Here is a 15,872-nt window from a genome sequence, read left to right as displayed (position 1 = left end):
GGTGTCTGAATTTTTTTTACATTTTTGTAAGGCAGACCTGTGAAGACACTGATACAGTGTATTGGTTGGTTAGCATTACGCAACGTATAGCTCAAATCTACTCTACTGCTGTCAACAAAGGTGGCAACCGACGACCGGTGATCAGAGATCTGAAGCTCAGCAACTTTATGACAGAATGATTGTGTAACTCCTCAGACAGAACTCGCATTTCAGCAAGTGGCTCTCATGGTCACAGATGTCGACCGTCTGGATATCCAGGCTGGTGCAGCCTTCCCTCTCTGACCCTTCCTGGTCCAGGAAGGGTTATGCTCCAGAACCAGGGCTCTGACCGACTCCCAACTTGTACACAGTTGGGAGTCGGTCAACATGTCCTGTTTGCTAGACAGGTAGAAAAACCTTTTCCTGCAGCTCATTCTGTGCATAGATAGTCAATCTAGTCAGCAGAGTTTTAGCCACATCACCCATAAACTTCAAACCTGACACGTCATTAAAGAAACACAATTATGTGTTTGCGGACCACCATTAATAGGAACATGATACACAGCTTGTGTTAAATTATTCAGCAACCGTTTCTGCTGCTTAAAACATTGCAGATAACCAGTGGTGCTAGGCTGTCAGTCTGACCTGACCTTTGCATCTTTGAGGTTTTTCTTCCTCCTGAAAGCAACTCTGGTTTTCTTTTTGATCAGTCTTTCACTAACAGATTGAAGCTATAAGATTCTTTGCCAAACCTTCAACCCAATTAATGTGAGCCTGCGAGTAAGACTTGTAAAAGGAGCTGCCACTGCTGGACATCTGCTGGTTTGGATTCAAGTCTCTCCTTAAGAGCGACCTCTGGTGGACAAAGCTGCAAACAGCACCGCAACCCTGGAGAAAAAGAAATGATCATATCTTTATTCCTGACACAAAAAAGGTCCATAGTAAAAGAAAACAAACAAAATCAGAAAAATATAAAAATAAACATGACACATAATATTATTCACTGAGTCAAAAATAAATGATTCCACAATCGTCTGGAAAATCTGATTTACTAAATATACTAAATAAATATAGTAAGTATGCTAAATACTTGAAACCACACTAATCATCAGTGTACTTGAAGTATGTTATTTTGGAAGAATTAATTTTGTACTTAGTGTATTTTAATAGTAATTAAATTGTAGAAAAGCACAATTTAAGGTGCACTAAATGTATTATAACAGGCTTTTTTGGAACAACTAAAGTTATAGTTTGTATACTTTAAGTTAATGCCTTTTTATGTAATATTAACAACCTTTATTAGTTTATCTTAAATGTAATATTTTTCTGATTGAATTAAATTTAAAATACATTTAGAATGTATTTTAAGTATATTGGCTGTCAAGTTCTTTTTTAAACTGTGCAACTTCCCCACTTGAAAAGGGATGGATGACCCCATGCAGATTCTTAATGGCAGGGATTTTACTCGAAGGACCAAACAGTTTTCCTTGCTTTTACTTCCATTTATTTCAGTGTATGGACATATTCACCATTGATCCAGAGGATGCAGGTAAAAACCTTTAAACAAACCCAAAAAATAATAATTACTAATCTGTATAAATTAATTTCACTTAGTTGCAAATTATATAAATAATACCAAGCAACCCATCACAAATTAAATATACAAAATAATCAAAATTAAATACACAAGTAACTAAACTTATGTTAACTTTAACTTAACTTTAAAGTGCATTCCAAGTTAATATTTACATTTCATACACATACATTTCTTAGCATACAAACATCTGCTTCTCAACATTAATAATAAATATTTATCATAAATTTAGCTTTAAAGCTTTAAATTATTCTTTGAAGTTGATGGTAAATTAACAATTGAACTTGTTACCCAAATCCATTTCATCAATGCAATAATCAATTCAATCATAAAAGTCCATCAGTCAATGAACGGCAAGCGTCGCCGCTGCAATCCACCACCTCAGTTCAGCTGTCACTAATGATCCGATCGGCCAAACTGGATTGTAGACAACTTTGCGGTCCGATCTCATAACAACACAGTTTATATCTTACCGGCTGCCTCTCTGCTCATCTAAAAGATCATCCAGTTGTACACAGGTTGACTAGGATCTGTGATTCAAAAAGTCCCAAACTCCTGTCCTCTGTTTGACGGCTTTAACTTCCGTCTTCTCTTTTTTTTCCTTGTCCGTCCCGCTTTTAGGTCCGTGTGGGAACGCACAACTTTTTTTTTTTTTTTTTTTTTCTTCTTTCTGATTTGACTTCACATTGGCATTACATATTTTATATATTAGTAGTGTGATTACAGTGTGTTACAATTACACCTTTGCTTTATTATATTTGCTAATGAAATAACTTTTAGTTACTTAATGTCTTTTATTAATCTGCTTTACCAGTTTGTACATTAATGCTTCATACACACTGCAGACACACATCAGGTACCAAAACCATTATTACATAATGATCCATTACTACATAATGATCCATTACTACAGAAGGATCCATTACTACAGAAGGATCCATTACTACAGAAGGATCCATTACTACAGAAGGATCCATTACTACATAATGATCCATTACTACAGAAGGATCCATTACTACAGAAGGATCCATTACTACAGAAGGATCCATTACTACATAATGATCCATTACTACAGAAGGATCCATTACTACAGAAGGATCCATTACTACAGACTTTCCAGGTAAAACTAATTACATTGTGCTTTCAATATATTCATTTTTCAGGAGTATATTGACAATATACTATCACAGAATTATACAAATTGTCAATATATTCAAAGTTTACAGACAACATGCTTAAATTAGCACAATAAAACAACAGGTACACTGTCATGATTTTAGTAGCTGGTCTCACTCACATGCAGAAACATTCAGACAACAAACAGTTTTAAAGATTTATTTACAAAAAATGTGAAAGTGTAAAAGTCCGCAGCAGGAGGCGCCAGTGGTTCAGGAGAGCCGAGAATGGACCTGTTCGACAGAGGAAGGGTTTGTGGGATCCGATGATCGGAGCTGAACTTTTCGGAACCAGATGGGGTTTTGCTTACGGGCCCGTCTGTTTGGTCCGATCTGGGCGGAGGGCGGAGCAGGTGAAGCAGTCACGGAGAAGAAACGGGTTCAATCTGCCAGCCAGGTAAAGGGCTGTCCTGAAGGTTCTTGGCGGGTGCAAATCACCTACAGGTCCGGGGAATAACTTGGACGGAGATCCGGGTTTTCATCTCAAAGATCTCGATAGGAAAACAGAAACAAAACCAATCAATATCAATCAGATCGCTAGTAAAGCCCAGGAGGCTAGAAGTTACCGAGGATTAACGCTCAGTCTCTTCTTATACTGTGCTGATGCTGACCAACCGCACAGCCTGACGCCATCTGGTGGACAACTGACAGGCGATAAATGGAGCAGATCCCAACATACTAGAGGAAATGTGAGAGATGTTTCACCAGGGTCAGAGTATTGTTTTAATACCATGTCACAGTATTCCAGTGTTACTGCAGACAAACTGACATTTGTCCGTCCTAAGATCAGTGAGGATCAGCAGAACATTCCCATTTTACAGAAACCTACAAAAGATAACAGAACAATTAAACAGAGAAAGATCTTGTATTTTATAGAGTACAGAAAAAAGGCCAAGAAAAAAAATAAGATTTACAATTTTAAGACATTGTGGACTCGACATGTATGTGACATCATCAGAACTGGTGATGATTGGGACCGGATGCCTGGAGTGGAAAAACTTTTCTGGGTGTTTTCTTTGCCTGTTTATGTTAGAAGTAGAAAAAATAGTCAGTAAAATCATAGAATTAGTTGATGTTGGCATTAAATATGAAGCTGTTTTAAGTGAGACAAACTACTTTAGTCTAATAATTTTCAAATCAAATTATGTTTATTAAGCACTTAGTGTTGGAAACACAGCAGGTTCTGCTGTTAAACTGTGGCCAGCTGCTCAGTCAGATAAAATCCTTCCACCATGAAGATGATGTGGAGCTTCATCCTCAGAGCTGGTTGGTGATCTGGTGGAGCCAGAGCCTCTTCTGAGACAGGAAAGTCTTTAGGTTTTCCAATCCCTCTTTCACAGACCTCGGCATCAGTCCACTCATGTGTAACTGGTTGCTCGACTTCCTGACCAGTCGACCTCAACATGTCCGGCTGGACAACCACTTCTCACCCACCATCATCATAAACACCGGAGTGCCACAAGGCTGTGTGATGAGTCCCTTCCTCTACTCCCTCTTCACCTACGACTGCAGACCTGTCCATGGCTCTAACGCCATCATCAAGTTCGCAGACGACACCACGGTGATCGGCCTCATCAGAGATAATGACGAGGCCGCTTACAGGGAGGAGGTAGACCGTCTGGCTGAGTGGTGCGACAAAAACAACCTGCAGCTGAACACCGAGAAGACCAAGGAGCTTATCGTGGACTTCAGGAGGAACGCTGACCCACATCCACCCATCCACATTAAGGGGACAGTGGTGGAGCGTGTGGACACCTTTAAGTTCCTGGGAGTCCACATCTCCGAGGACCTGACTTGGACGACCAGCTGCTCCAAACTCATTAAGAAGGCGCATCAGCGCCTCTTCTTCACGAGGACCCTGAGGAAGAACCACCTGTCCTCAGAGATCCTCACGAACTTCTACCGCTGCACCATTGAGAGCATCCTCACCTCACAGAGCGAACCGGTCAACAGAGGGTTAGGATATAGGATGAAAACCAGAAAAGTCGATGGTACACTCTCTGTAAGTGAAAAAGTAAAAGACTTATGGGGCCCATAGTTGGCCTCGAGGTACTCACGGAGGGTACCCAGGTACCCTGTAAGTTTGGTAAGGGTTAGGGTTAGGGTTAGGGTTAGGGTTTGGGGACTGAGTCAACCTTCCAGCCGGAAGGTTGTGAGTGCACTGGCCCTCATGCCCTTTCGGTTGTGCGCTGAAAATGAACTGAAAAAAAACTTAACTTAGCTTTGGCACCCCCTGTCTTGTCTTTCCCTACGTCCTACTAATTGGAATTATACTTGTCTTTTCTTCTGCTTCTTTTTCTTCTTTGCATGCTAGCGACGTTTCGACTTTACTGTGTCTTCTTCAGGCTATTTCTGTTTTTCTTTGTTTCTGTTTCCCTTTTATTTCTTACTTTGTTTCTTCTTTGTTTCTGTTTCTCTTGTATTTCTTACTTTGTTTCTTCGTTCTTTGTTTCTTCTTTAAATTTCGTTAAGCACCCTCTTATACTTTTCCTCTTTCCGTTTAACTCAACTTTCAAAAAACTTATGCTTAAAATTATAACAAACTTAGGGTAATGGGTTAGGGTTAGGGTTAAATAAATGGGGAAGGGGCTAAGAACACTCCAGCACACAACCTACCGGGACATGAGGCACTGGCGGGATAGGGTTTGGGGACTGAGTCAACCTTCCAGCCGGAAGGTTGTGAGTGCACTGGCCCTCATGCCCTTTCGGTTGTGCGCTGAAAATGAACTGAAAAAAAACTTAACTTAGCTTTGGCACCCCCTGTCTTGTCTTTCCCTACGTCCTACTAATTGGAATTATACTTGTCTTTTCTTCTGCTTCTTTTTCTTCTTTGCATGCTAGCGACGTTTCGACTTTACTGTGTCTTCTTCAGGCTATTTCTGTTTTTCTTTGTTTCTGTTTCCCTTTTATTTCTTACTTTGTTTCTTCTTTGTTTCTGTTTCTCTTGTATTTCTTACTTTGTTTCTTCGTTCTTTGTTTCTTCTTTAAATTTCGTTAAGCACCCTCTTATACTTTTCCTCTTTCCGTTTAACTCAACTTTCAAAAAACTTATGCTTAAAATTATAACAAACTTAGGGTAATGGGTTAGGGTTAGGGTTAGGGTTAGGGTAAGGGTTAGGGTAAGGGTTAGGGTAAGGATATAGGATGAAAACCAGAAAAGTCGATGGTACACTCTCAATAACTCAAAAAGTATTTGAGGTAGGGGGCCCATACTGGGCCCAGAGGGGCCCATGGGGGGGACCCACATTCTATTAAAGTTTGGTGGGTGTGGCTCGTTCCGTTGACATAGCTGCCATTGACTCCCATACATTTGAAAAAAGGGTACACTCTCTATAACTCCCGAACCATAAGGTGTACAGTTACCAAACTCGGTGTGTATACATGTCTCGACCCCCTCCAGGTCTCCACCGAGTTTGGTGGCCCTGGCCCCTCCCCTTCCTATAGCTGCCATAGACTCCCATTGATTTTTCAAGTTTTGCTGGGAGCGTCGGATCGAGCTGGGAGTGGGTTTTCCGTGCTCAGCCGGTCCCCCCGAGTCCGCAGACATGTCATTTGCCACGGTTGGTGGAGTTTGCAAAAAGGGTAAAAATTGCTCTAAGTGTCGTATTTTGGGGTACTTGTGGGAACCTTACCAGAGTGTGTTTTGGAGTGTCCCGAGTGCGTGGAGAGTGTTCCTGGGTGAAGTAAAATTGGAGTTGTTGGAGTGTCTTCCGTGCTCAGGGCGAAGCCCTGAGTGCGGCAGGTGCCTCGTCCGTGCTCAGGGCGTAGCCCTGAGTGCGGCAGGTGCCTCGTCCGTGCTCAGGGCGTAGCCCTGAGTGCGGCCAGTGTTGGTGAAAATCCTGAAAATTGCCCAAAGTGTTGTGAAAATAGGTACTTGTGGGAACCTTACCAGAGTGTGTTTAGGGTTAGGGTAAGGGTTAGGGTAGGGTAAGGGTTAGGGTAAGGGTAAGGGTTAGGGTTAGGGTTAGGGTAAGGGTTAGGGTTAGGGTTAGGGTTAGGATATAGGATGAAAACCAGAAAAGTCGATGGTACACTCTCAATAACTCAAAAAGTATTTGAGGTAGGGGGCCCATACTGGGCCCAGAGGGGCCCATGGGGGGGACCCACATTCTATTAAAGTTTGGTGGGTGTGGCTCGTTCCGTTGACATAGCTGCCATTGACTCCCATACATTTGAAAAAAGGGTACACTCTCTATAACTCCCGAACCATAAGGTGTACAGTTACCAAACTCGGTGTGTATACATGTCTCGACCCCCTCCAGGTCTCCACCGAGTTTGGTGGCCCTGGCCCCTCCCCTTCCTATAGCTGCCATAGACTCCCATTGATTTTTCAAGTTTTGCTGGGAGCGTCGGATCGAGCTGGGAGTGGGTTTTCCGTGCTCAGCCGGTCCCCCCGAGTCCGCAGACATGTCATTTGCCACGGTTGGTGGAGTTTGCAAAAAGGGTAAAAATTGCTCTAAGTGTCGTATTTTGGGGTACTTGTGGGAACCTTACCAGAGTGTGTTTTGGAGTGTCCCGAGTGCGTGGAGAGTGTTCCTGGGTGAAGTAAAATTGGAGTTGTTGGAGTGTCTTCCGTGCTCAGGGCGAAGCCCTGAGTGCGGCAGGTGCCTCGTCCGTGCTCAGGGCGTAGCCCTGAGTGCGGCAGGTGCCTCGTCCGTGCTCAGGGCGTAGCCCTGAGTGCGGCCAGTGTTGGTGAAAATCCTGAAAATTGCCCAAAGTGTTGTGAAAATAGGTACTTGTGGGAACCTTACCAGAGTGTGTTTAGGGTTAGGGTAAGGGTTAGGGTAGGGTAAGGGTTAGGGTAAGGGTAAGGGTTAGGGATAGGGTAGGGTTAGGGTTAGGGTTTGGGGACTGAGTCAACCTTCCAGCCGGAAGGTTGTGAGTGCACTGGCCCTCATGCCCTTTCGGTTGTGCGCTGAAAATGAACTGAAAAAAAACCTAACTTAGCTTTGGCACCCCCTGTCTTGTCTTTCCCTACGTCCTACTAATTGGAATTATACTTGTCTTTTCTTCTGCTTCTTTTTCTTCTTTGCATGCTAGCGACGTTTCGACTTTACTGTGTCTTCTTCAGGCTATTTCTGTTTTTCTTTGTTTCTGTTTCCCTTTTATTTCTTACTTTGTTTCTTCTTTGTTTCTGTTTCTCTTGTATTTCTTACTTTGTTTCTTCTTTCTTTGTTTCTTCTTTAAATTTCGTTAAGCACCCTCTTATACTTTTCCTCTTTCCGTTTAACTTAACTTTCAAAAAACTTATGCTTAAAATTATAACAAACTTAGGGTAGTGGGTTAGGGTTAGGGTTAAATAAATGGGGAAGGGGCTAAGAACACTCCAGCACACAACCTACCGGGACATGAGGCACTGGCGGGATAGGGTTTGGGGACTGAGTCAACCTTCCAGCCGGAAGGTTGTGAGTGCACTGGCCCTCATGCCCTTTCGGTTGTGCGCTGAAAATGAACTGAAAAAAAACCTAACTTAGCTTTGGCACCCCCTGTCTTGTCTTTCCCTACGTCCTACTAATTGGAATTATACTTGTCTTTTCTTCTGCTTCTTTTTCTTCTTTGCATGCTAGCGACGTTTCGACTTTACTGTGTCTTCTTCAGGCTATTTCTGTTTTTCTTTGTTTCTGTTTCCCTTTTATTTCTTACTTTGTTTCTTCTTTGTTTCTGTTTCTCTTGTATTTCTTACTTTGTTTCTTCTTTCTTTGTTTCTTCTTTAAATTTCGTTAAGCACCCTCTTATACTTTTCCTCTTTCCGTTTAACTTAACTTTCAAAAAACTTATGCTTAAAATTATAACAAACTTAGGGTAGTGGGTTAGGGTTAGGGTTAAATAAATGGGGAAGGGGCTAAGAACACTCCAGCACACAACCTACCGGGACATGAGGCACTGGCGGGATAGGGTTTGGGGACTGAGTCAACCTTCCAGCCGGAAGGTTGTGAGTGCACTGGCCCTCATGCCCTTTCGGTTGTGCGCTGAAAATGAACTGAAAAAAAACCTAACTTAGCTTTGGCACCCCCTGTCTTGTCTTTCCCTACGTCCTACTAATTGGAATTATACTTGTCTTTTCTTCTGCTTCTTTTTCTTCTTTGCATGCTAGCGACGTTTCGACTTTACTGTGTCTTCTTCAGGCTATTTCTGTTTTTCTTTGTTTCTGTTTCCCTTTTATTTCTTACTTTGTTTCTTCTTTGTTTCTGTTTCTCTTGTATTTCTTACTTTGTTTCTTCTTTCTTTGTTTCTTCTTTAAATTTCGTTAAGCACCCTCTTATACTTTTCCTCTTTCCGTTTAACTTAACTTTCAAAAAACTTATGCTTAAAATTATAACAAACTTAGGGTAGTGGGTTAGGGTTAGGGTTAAATAAATGGGGAAGGGGCTAAGAACACTCCAGCACACAACCTACCGGGACATGAGGCACTGGCGGGATAGGGTTTGGGGACTGAGTCAACCTTCCAGCCGGAAGGTTGTGAGTGCACTGGCCCTCATGCCCTTTCGGTTGTGCGCTGAAAATGAACTGAAAAAAAACCTAACTTAGCTTTGGCACCCCCTGTCTTGTCTTTCCCTACGTCCTACTAATTGGAATTATACTTGTCTTTTCTTCTGCTTCTTTTTCTTCTTTGCATGCTAGCGACGTTTCGACTTTACTGTGTCTTCTTCAGGCTATTTCTGTTTTTCTTTGTTTCTGTTTCCCTTTTATTTCTTACTTTGTTTCTTCTTTGTTTCTGTTTCTCTAGGGTTAGGGTAAGGGTTAGGGTTAGGGTTAGGGTAAGGGTAGGGTTAGGGTTAGGGTTAGGGTAGGTAGGGTTAGGGTTAGGGTTAGGGTTAGGGTTAGGGTTAGGGTTAGGGTTAGGGTTAGGGTTAGGGTTAGGGTAGGGTTAGGGTTAGGGTTAGGGTTAGGGTTAGGGTTAGGGTTAGGGTTAGGGTAGGGTGGGTAAGGGTAGGGTAGGGTAGGGGTAAGGGTAGGGTAAGGGTTAGGGTTAGGGTTAGGGTTAGGGTAGGGTTTGGTTTAGGGTTAGGGTTAGGTTAGGGTTGGTAAGGGTTAGGGGTTAGGGGTTAGGGTAAGGTTAGGGTTAGGGTTAGGGTAAGGGTAAGGGTTAGGGTTAGGGTTAGGGTAGGGTAAGGGTTAGGGTTAGGGTTAGGGTAGGGTAGGGGTTAGGGTTCGGGTTAGGGTTTCGGGTTCGGGTTAGGGTTAGGGTTCGGGTAGGGTTAGGGTTAGGGTTAGGGTTAGGTTCGGGTTCGGGTTCGGGTAGGGTCGGGTTAGGGTTAGGGTTAGGGTTCGGGTTAGGGTTAGGGTTAGGGTTAGGGTTAGGGTTAGGGTTAGGGTTGGGGTTAGGGTTGGGTAGGGTAGGGTTAGGGTTAGGGTTAGGGTAAGGGTTAGGGTAGGGTAGGGTAGGGTTAGGTTAGGGTAGGGTAGGGTGGGGTTAGGGTAGGGTTCGGGTTAGGTTAGGGTAAGGGTTAGGGTCGGGTTTAGGGTTAGGTTAGGGTTCGGGTAGGTTAGGGTAGGGGTTAGGGTTAGGGTTAGGGGTTAGGGTAGGGTTAGGGTTAGGGTTCGGTTAGGTATAGGATGAAAACCAGAAAACGCGTTCGGACAAGCTCGATAACTCAAAAAGTAAAATACTTATGGGGCCCATACTTGGCCTCGAGAGATCGTCTGAGGGGACCCACGTACCCTGCAAGTTGGTGGCTGTGGCCCCTTCCTAAGACATAGCTGCCATTGACTCCCATTCATCGGACGAGTTCGGACAAGCTCGATAACTTCCAAAGTATAAGCGGCAAGCTGACCAAACTCGGTGTGTATACATGTCTCGACCCCCTCCAGGTCTCCACCGAGTTTGGTGGCCCTGGCCCCTCCCCTTCCTATAGCTGCCATAGACTCCCATTGATTTTTCAAGTTTCGATAGGAGCGTCGGATCGAGCTGGGAGTCGGTTTTCCGTGCTCAGGGCGTAGCCCTGAGTGCGGGGATGTGTGATATGACAGGGTTGGTGGATGTGTGAAAATGGTGAAAATCGCACTAAGTGTTGTGAAAATAGGTACTTTGGGGAACCTTACCAGAGTGTGTTTTGGAGTGTCCTGAGTGCTTGGAAAGTGGTCCTGGGTGAAGTAAAATTGGAGTTGTTGTAGTGTCTTCCGTGCTCAGGGCGAAGCCCTGAGTGCGGCAGGTGCGTTGTCCGTGCTCAGGGCGAAGCCCTGAGTGCGGCCAGGGTGCATTGTCCGTGCTCAGGGCGAAGCCCTGAGTGCGGGCGGGAGGTGCGTTGTCCGTGCTCAGGGCGAAGCCCTGAGTGCGGGCGGGAGGTGCGTTGTCCGTGCTCAGGGCGAAGCCCTGAGTGCGGCCAGTGTGCCTTGTCCGTGCTCAGGGCGAAGCCCTGAGTGCGGCCAGTGTGCCTTGTCCGTGCTCAGGGCGAAGCCCTGAGTGCGGCCAGTGTTGGTGAAAATCCTGAAAATTGCACAAAGTGTTGTGAAAATATGTACTTTGGGGAACCTTACCAGAGTGTGTTTTGGAGTGTCCTGAGTGCTTGGAAAGTGGTCCTGGGTGAAGTAAAATTGGAGTTGTTGGAGTGTCTTCCGTGCTCAGGGCGAAGCCCTGAGTGCGGCAGGTGCCTCGTCCGTGCTCAGGGCGTAGCCCTGAGTGCGGCCAGGGTGCATTGTCCGTGCTCAGGGCGAAGCCCTGAGTGCGGGCGGGAGGTGCGTTGTCCGTGCTCAGGGCGAAGCCCTGAGTGCGGCCAGTGTGCCTTGTCCGTGCTCAGGGCGAAGCCCTGAGTGCGGCCAGTGTGCCTTGTCCGTGCTCAGGGCGAAGCCCTGAGTGCGGCCAGTGTTGGTGAAAATCCTGAAAATTGCACAAAGTGTTGTGAAAATATGTACTTTGGGGAACCTTACCAGAGTGTGTTTTGGAGTGTCCTGAGTGCTTGGAAAGTGGTCCTGGGTTAGGGTTAGGGTTAGGGTTAGGGTTAGGGGTTAGGGTAAGGGTTAGGGTTAGGGTTAGGGTAAGGGTTAGGGTTAGGGTAAGGGTAAGGGTTAGGGTTAGGGTAAGGGGTTAGGGTAAGGGTTAGGGTAAGGATATAGGATGAAAACCAGAAAAGTCGTCGTCTCATCGTATTTGGCTGAAAAAGTAAAAGAGGTATGGGGCCCATACTTGGCCTCGAGAGACCCATGGAGGGTGCCCAGGTACCCTGTAAGTTTGGTGGCTGTAGCTCATTCCCTTGACATAGCTGCCATTGACTCCCATTCATTGAAAAATCGTCTCATCGTATTTAGCTCCCAAGCCGTAAGTGCCATCCTCCCCAAACTCGGTGTGTATACATGTCTCGACCCCCTCCAGGTCTCCACCGAGTTTGGGGCCCTGGCCCCTTCCGTCGTTGTAGCTGCCATAGACTCCCATTGATTTTTCAAGTTTTGCTGGGAGCGTCGGATCGAGCTGGGAGTGGGTTTTCCGTGCTCAGCCGGTCCCCCCGAGTCCGCAGACATGTCATTTGCCACGGTTGGTAGGGTTAGGGTTAGGGTTAGGGTTAGGGTTAGGGTTAGGGTAGGGTTAGGGTTAGGGTTAGGGTTAGGGTAAGGGTAGGGTAAGGGTTAGGGTAGGATATAGGATGAAAACCAGAAAAGTCGACGACCCGAGCTCGGTAAGTCAAAAAGTATAAGAGCGAGGGGGACCATACTGGGCCCAGAGGGACCCATGGGGGGGACCCACATTCTATTAAAGTTTGGTGGGTGTGGCCCCTCCCCTTCACATAGCTGCCATTGACACCCATTCAAAAAAAAAACGACCCGAGCTCCGTAACTTCCAAAGTGTAAGTCCCAAGCTTACCAAACCTGGTGTGTATTCACCCCCCCGCCCCCCCGAGGTACCCACCAGGTTTGGGGGTCCTGGCCCCTCCCCTTCCTATAGCTGGCCATAGACACCCATTCATTTTGAAGTTTCGCTAGGAGCGTCGGATCGATCTGGGAGTCGGTTCTCCGTGCTCAGCACGTCCCCCCGAGTCCGCAGACATGTCATTTGACCTGGTTTGTTGAGTTGCCGAAAACAGTAAAAATTGCTCTAAGTGTTGTAGTTTGGGGTACTTGTGGGAACCTTACCAGAGTGTGTTTTGGAGTGTCCCGAGTGCGTGGAGAGTGTTCCTGGGTGAAGTAAAATTGGAGTTGTTGGAGTGTCTTCCGTGCTCAGGGCGAAGCCCTGAGTGCGGCAGGTGCCTCGTCCGTGCTCAGGGCGTAGCCCTGAGTGCGGCAGGTGCCTCGTCCGTGCTCAGGGCGTAGCCCTGAGTGCGGCCAGTGTTGGTGAAAATCCTGAAAATTGCCCAAAGTGTTGTGAAAATATGTACTTGGGGGAACCTTACCAGAGTGTGTTTTGGAGTGTCCCGAGTGCCTGGAGAGTGTTCCTGGGAGAGGTTTTTGTGAGACGTTCTTACTCCTGTGAGGTTAGGTTAAGTGAAGAATCTTGTGTTTGGTTAGGGTTAGGGTTAGGATATAGGATGAAAACCAGAAAATGGGTTAGGGTAAGGGTAGGGTTAGGGTTAGGGTTAGGGTTAGGATATAGGAATGAAAACCAGAAAAGTCGTCGTCTAGGGTTAGGGTTAGGGTAAGGGTTAGGGTAAGGGTTAGGGTAAGGATATAGGATGAAAACCAGAAAAGTCGACGACCCGAGCTCGGTAAGTCAAAAAGTATAAGAGCGAGGGGGACCATACTGGGCCCAGAGGGACCCATGGGGGGGACCCACATTCTATTAAAGTTTGGTGGGTGTGGCCCCTCCCCTTCACATAGCTGCCATTGACACCCATTCAAAAAAAAAACGACCCGAGCTCCGTAACTTCCAAAGTGTAGTCCCAAGCTTACCAAACCTGGTGTGTATTCACCCCCCCGCCCCCCCGAGGGTACCCACCAGGTTTGGGGGTCCTGGCCCCTCCCCTTCCTATAGCTGCCATAGACACCCATTCATTTTTGAAGTTTCGCTAGGAGCGTCGGATCGATCTGGGAGTCGGTTCTCCGTGCTCAGCACGTCCCCCCGAGTCCGCAGACATGTCATTTGACCTGGTTTGTTGAGTTGCCGAAAACAGTAAAAATTGCTCTAAGTGTTGTAGTTTGGGGTACTTGTGGGAACCTTACCAGAGTGTGTTTGGAGTGTCCCGAAGTGCGTGGAGAGTGTTCCTGGGTGAAGTAAAATTGGAGTTGTTGGAGTGTCTTCCGTGCTCAGGGCGAAGCCCTGAGTGCGGCAGGTGCCTCGTCCGTGCTCAGGGCGTAGCCCTGAGTGCGGCAGGTGCCTCGTCCGTGCCTCAGGGCGTAGCCCTGAGTGCGGCCAGTGTTGGTGAAAATCCTGAAAAATTGCCCAAAGTGTTGTGAAAATATGTACTTGGGGGAACCTTACCAGAGTGTGTTTTGGAGTGTCCCGAGTGCCTGGAGAGTGTTCCTGGGAGATGTTTTTGTGAGACGTTCTTACTCCTGTGAGGTTAGGTTAAGTGAAGAATCTTGTGTTTGGTTAGGGTTAGGGTTAGGATATAGGATGAAAACCAGAAAATGGGTAAGGGTTAGGGTTAGGGTTAGGGTTAGGGTTAGGGTAAGGATATAGGATGAAAACCAGAAAAGTCGTCGTCTAGGGTTAGGGTTAGGATATAGGATGAAAACCAGAAAACGCGTTCGGACAAGCTCGATAACTCAAAAAGTAAAATACTTATGGGGCCCATACTTGGCCTCGAGAGATCGTCTGAGGGGACCCACGTACCCTGCAAGTTTGGTGGCTGTGGCCCCTTCCTAAGACATAGCTGCCATTGACTCCCATTCATCGGACGAGTTCGGACAAGCTCGATAACTTCCAAAGTATAAGCGGCAAGCTGAACCAAACTCGGTGTGTATACATGTCTCGACCCCCTCCAGGTCTCCACCGAGTTTGGTGGCCCTGGCCCCTCCCCTTCCTATAGCTGCCATAGACTCCCATTGATTTTTCAAGTTTCGATAGGAGCGTCGGATCGAGCTGGGAGTCGGTTTTCCGTGCTCAGGGCGTAGCCCTGAGTGCGGGGATGTGTGATATGACAGGGTTGGTGGATGTGTGAAATGGTGAAAATCGCACTAAGTGTTGTGAAAATAGGTACTTTGGGGAACCTTACCAGAGTGTGTTTTGGAGTGTCCTGAGTGCTTGGAAAGTGGTCCTGGGTGAAGTAAAATTGGAGTTGTTGTAGTGTCTTCCGTGCTCAGGGCGAAGCCCTGAGTGCGGCAGGTGCGTTGTCCGTGCTCAGGGCGAAGCCCTGAGTGCGGCCAGGGTGCATTGTCCGTGCTCAGGGCGAAGCCCTGAGTGCGGGCGGGAGGTGCGTTGTCCGTGCTCAGGGCGAAGCCCTGAGTGCGGCGGGAGGTGCGTTGTCCGTGCTCAGGGCGAAGCCCTGAGTGCGGCCAGTGTGCCTTGTCCGTGCTCAGGGCGAAGCCCTGAGTGCGGCCAGTGTGCCTGTCCGTGCTCAGGGCGAAGCCCTGAGTGCGGCCAGTGTTGGTGAAAATCCTGAAAATTGCACAAAGTGTTGTGAAAATATGTACTTTGGGAACCTACCAGAGTGTGTTTTGGAGTGTCCTGAGTGCTGGAAAGTGGTCCTGGGTGAAGTAAAATTGGAGTTGTTGGAGTGTCTTCCGTGCTCAGGCGAAGCCCTGAGTGCGGCAGGTGCCTCGTCCGTGCTCAGGGCGTAGCCCTGAGTGCGGCCAGGGTGCATTGTCCGTGCTCAGGGCGAAGCCCTGAGTGCGGGCGGGAGGTGCGTTGTCCGTGCTCAGGGCGAAGCCCTGAGTGCGGCCAGTGTGCCTTGTCCGTGCTCAGGGCGAAGCCCCTGAGTGCGGCCAGTGTGCCTTGTCCCGTGCTCAGGGCGAAGCCCTGAGTGCGGCCAGTGTTGGTGAAAATCCTGAAAATTGCACAAAGTGTTGTGAAAATATGTACTTTGGGGAACCTTACCAGAGTGTGTTTTGGAGTGTCCTGAGTGCTTGGAAAGTGGTCCTGGGTTAGGGTTAGGGTTAGGGTTAGGGTTAGGGGTTAGGGTAAGGGTTAGGGTTAGGGTTAGGGTAAGGGTTAGGGTTAGGGTAAGGGTAAGGGTTAGGGTTAGGGTAAGGGGTTAGGGTAAGGGTTAGGGTAAGGATATAGGATGAAAACCAGAAAAGTCGTCGTCTCATCGTAT

The 15,872-nt window shown here is 46.8% G+C and overlaps 2 long non-coding RNA genes across 2 annotated transcripts; one reads left to right on the top strand and one right to left on the bottom strand.

Annotated features, from left to right (window-relative positions):
• Window positions 1-1,356: 1,356 nt before the first annotated feature.
• On the bottom strand, window positions 1,357-2,253 carry LOC116714352 (uncharacterized). Its single transcript, XR_004338045.1, has 2 exons — window positions 2,047-2,253; window positions 1,357-1,536 (listed from the first exon to the last, which is right to left on the bottom strand). It is a non-coding gene; the product is annotated as an uncharacterized LOC116714352 (long non-coding RNA).
• Window positions 2,254-5,921: 3,668 nt separating this feature from the next.
• LOC116717706 (uncharacterized) lies at window positions 5,922-12,199 on the top strand. The gene is made up of 3 exons (XR_004338790.1): window positions 5,922-5,937; window positions 6,100-6,106; window positions 12,010-12,199. It is a non-coding gene; the product is annotated as an uncharacterized LOC116717706 (long non-coding RNA).
• Window positions 12,200-15,872: the final 3,673 nt, after the last annotated feature.

This window comes from Xiphophorus hellerii, chromosome 3, assembly GCF_003331165.1.
Source record: "Xiphophorus hellerii strain 12219 chromosome 3, Xiphophorus_hellerii-4.1, whole genome shotgun sequence".
NCBI lineage: Eukaryota > Metazoa > Chordata > Actinopteri > Cyprinodontiformes > Poeciliidae > Xiphophorus > Xiphophorus hellerii.
The sequence above is the reverse complement of the archived record's forward strand: the minus strand, read 5'-3'. Positions and strand labels throughout refer to the sequence as shown.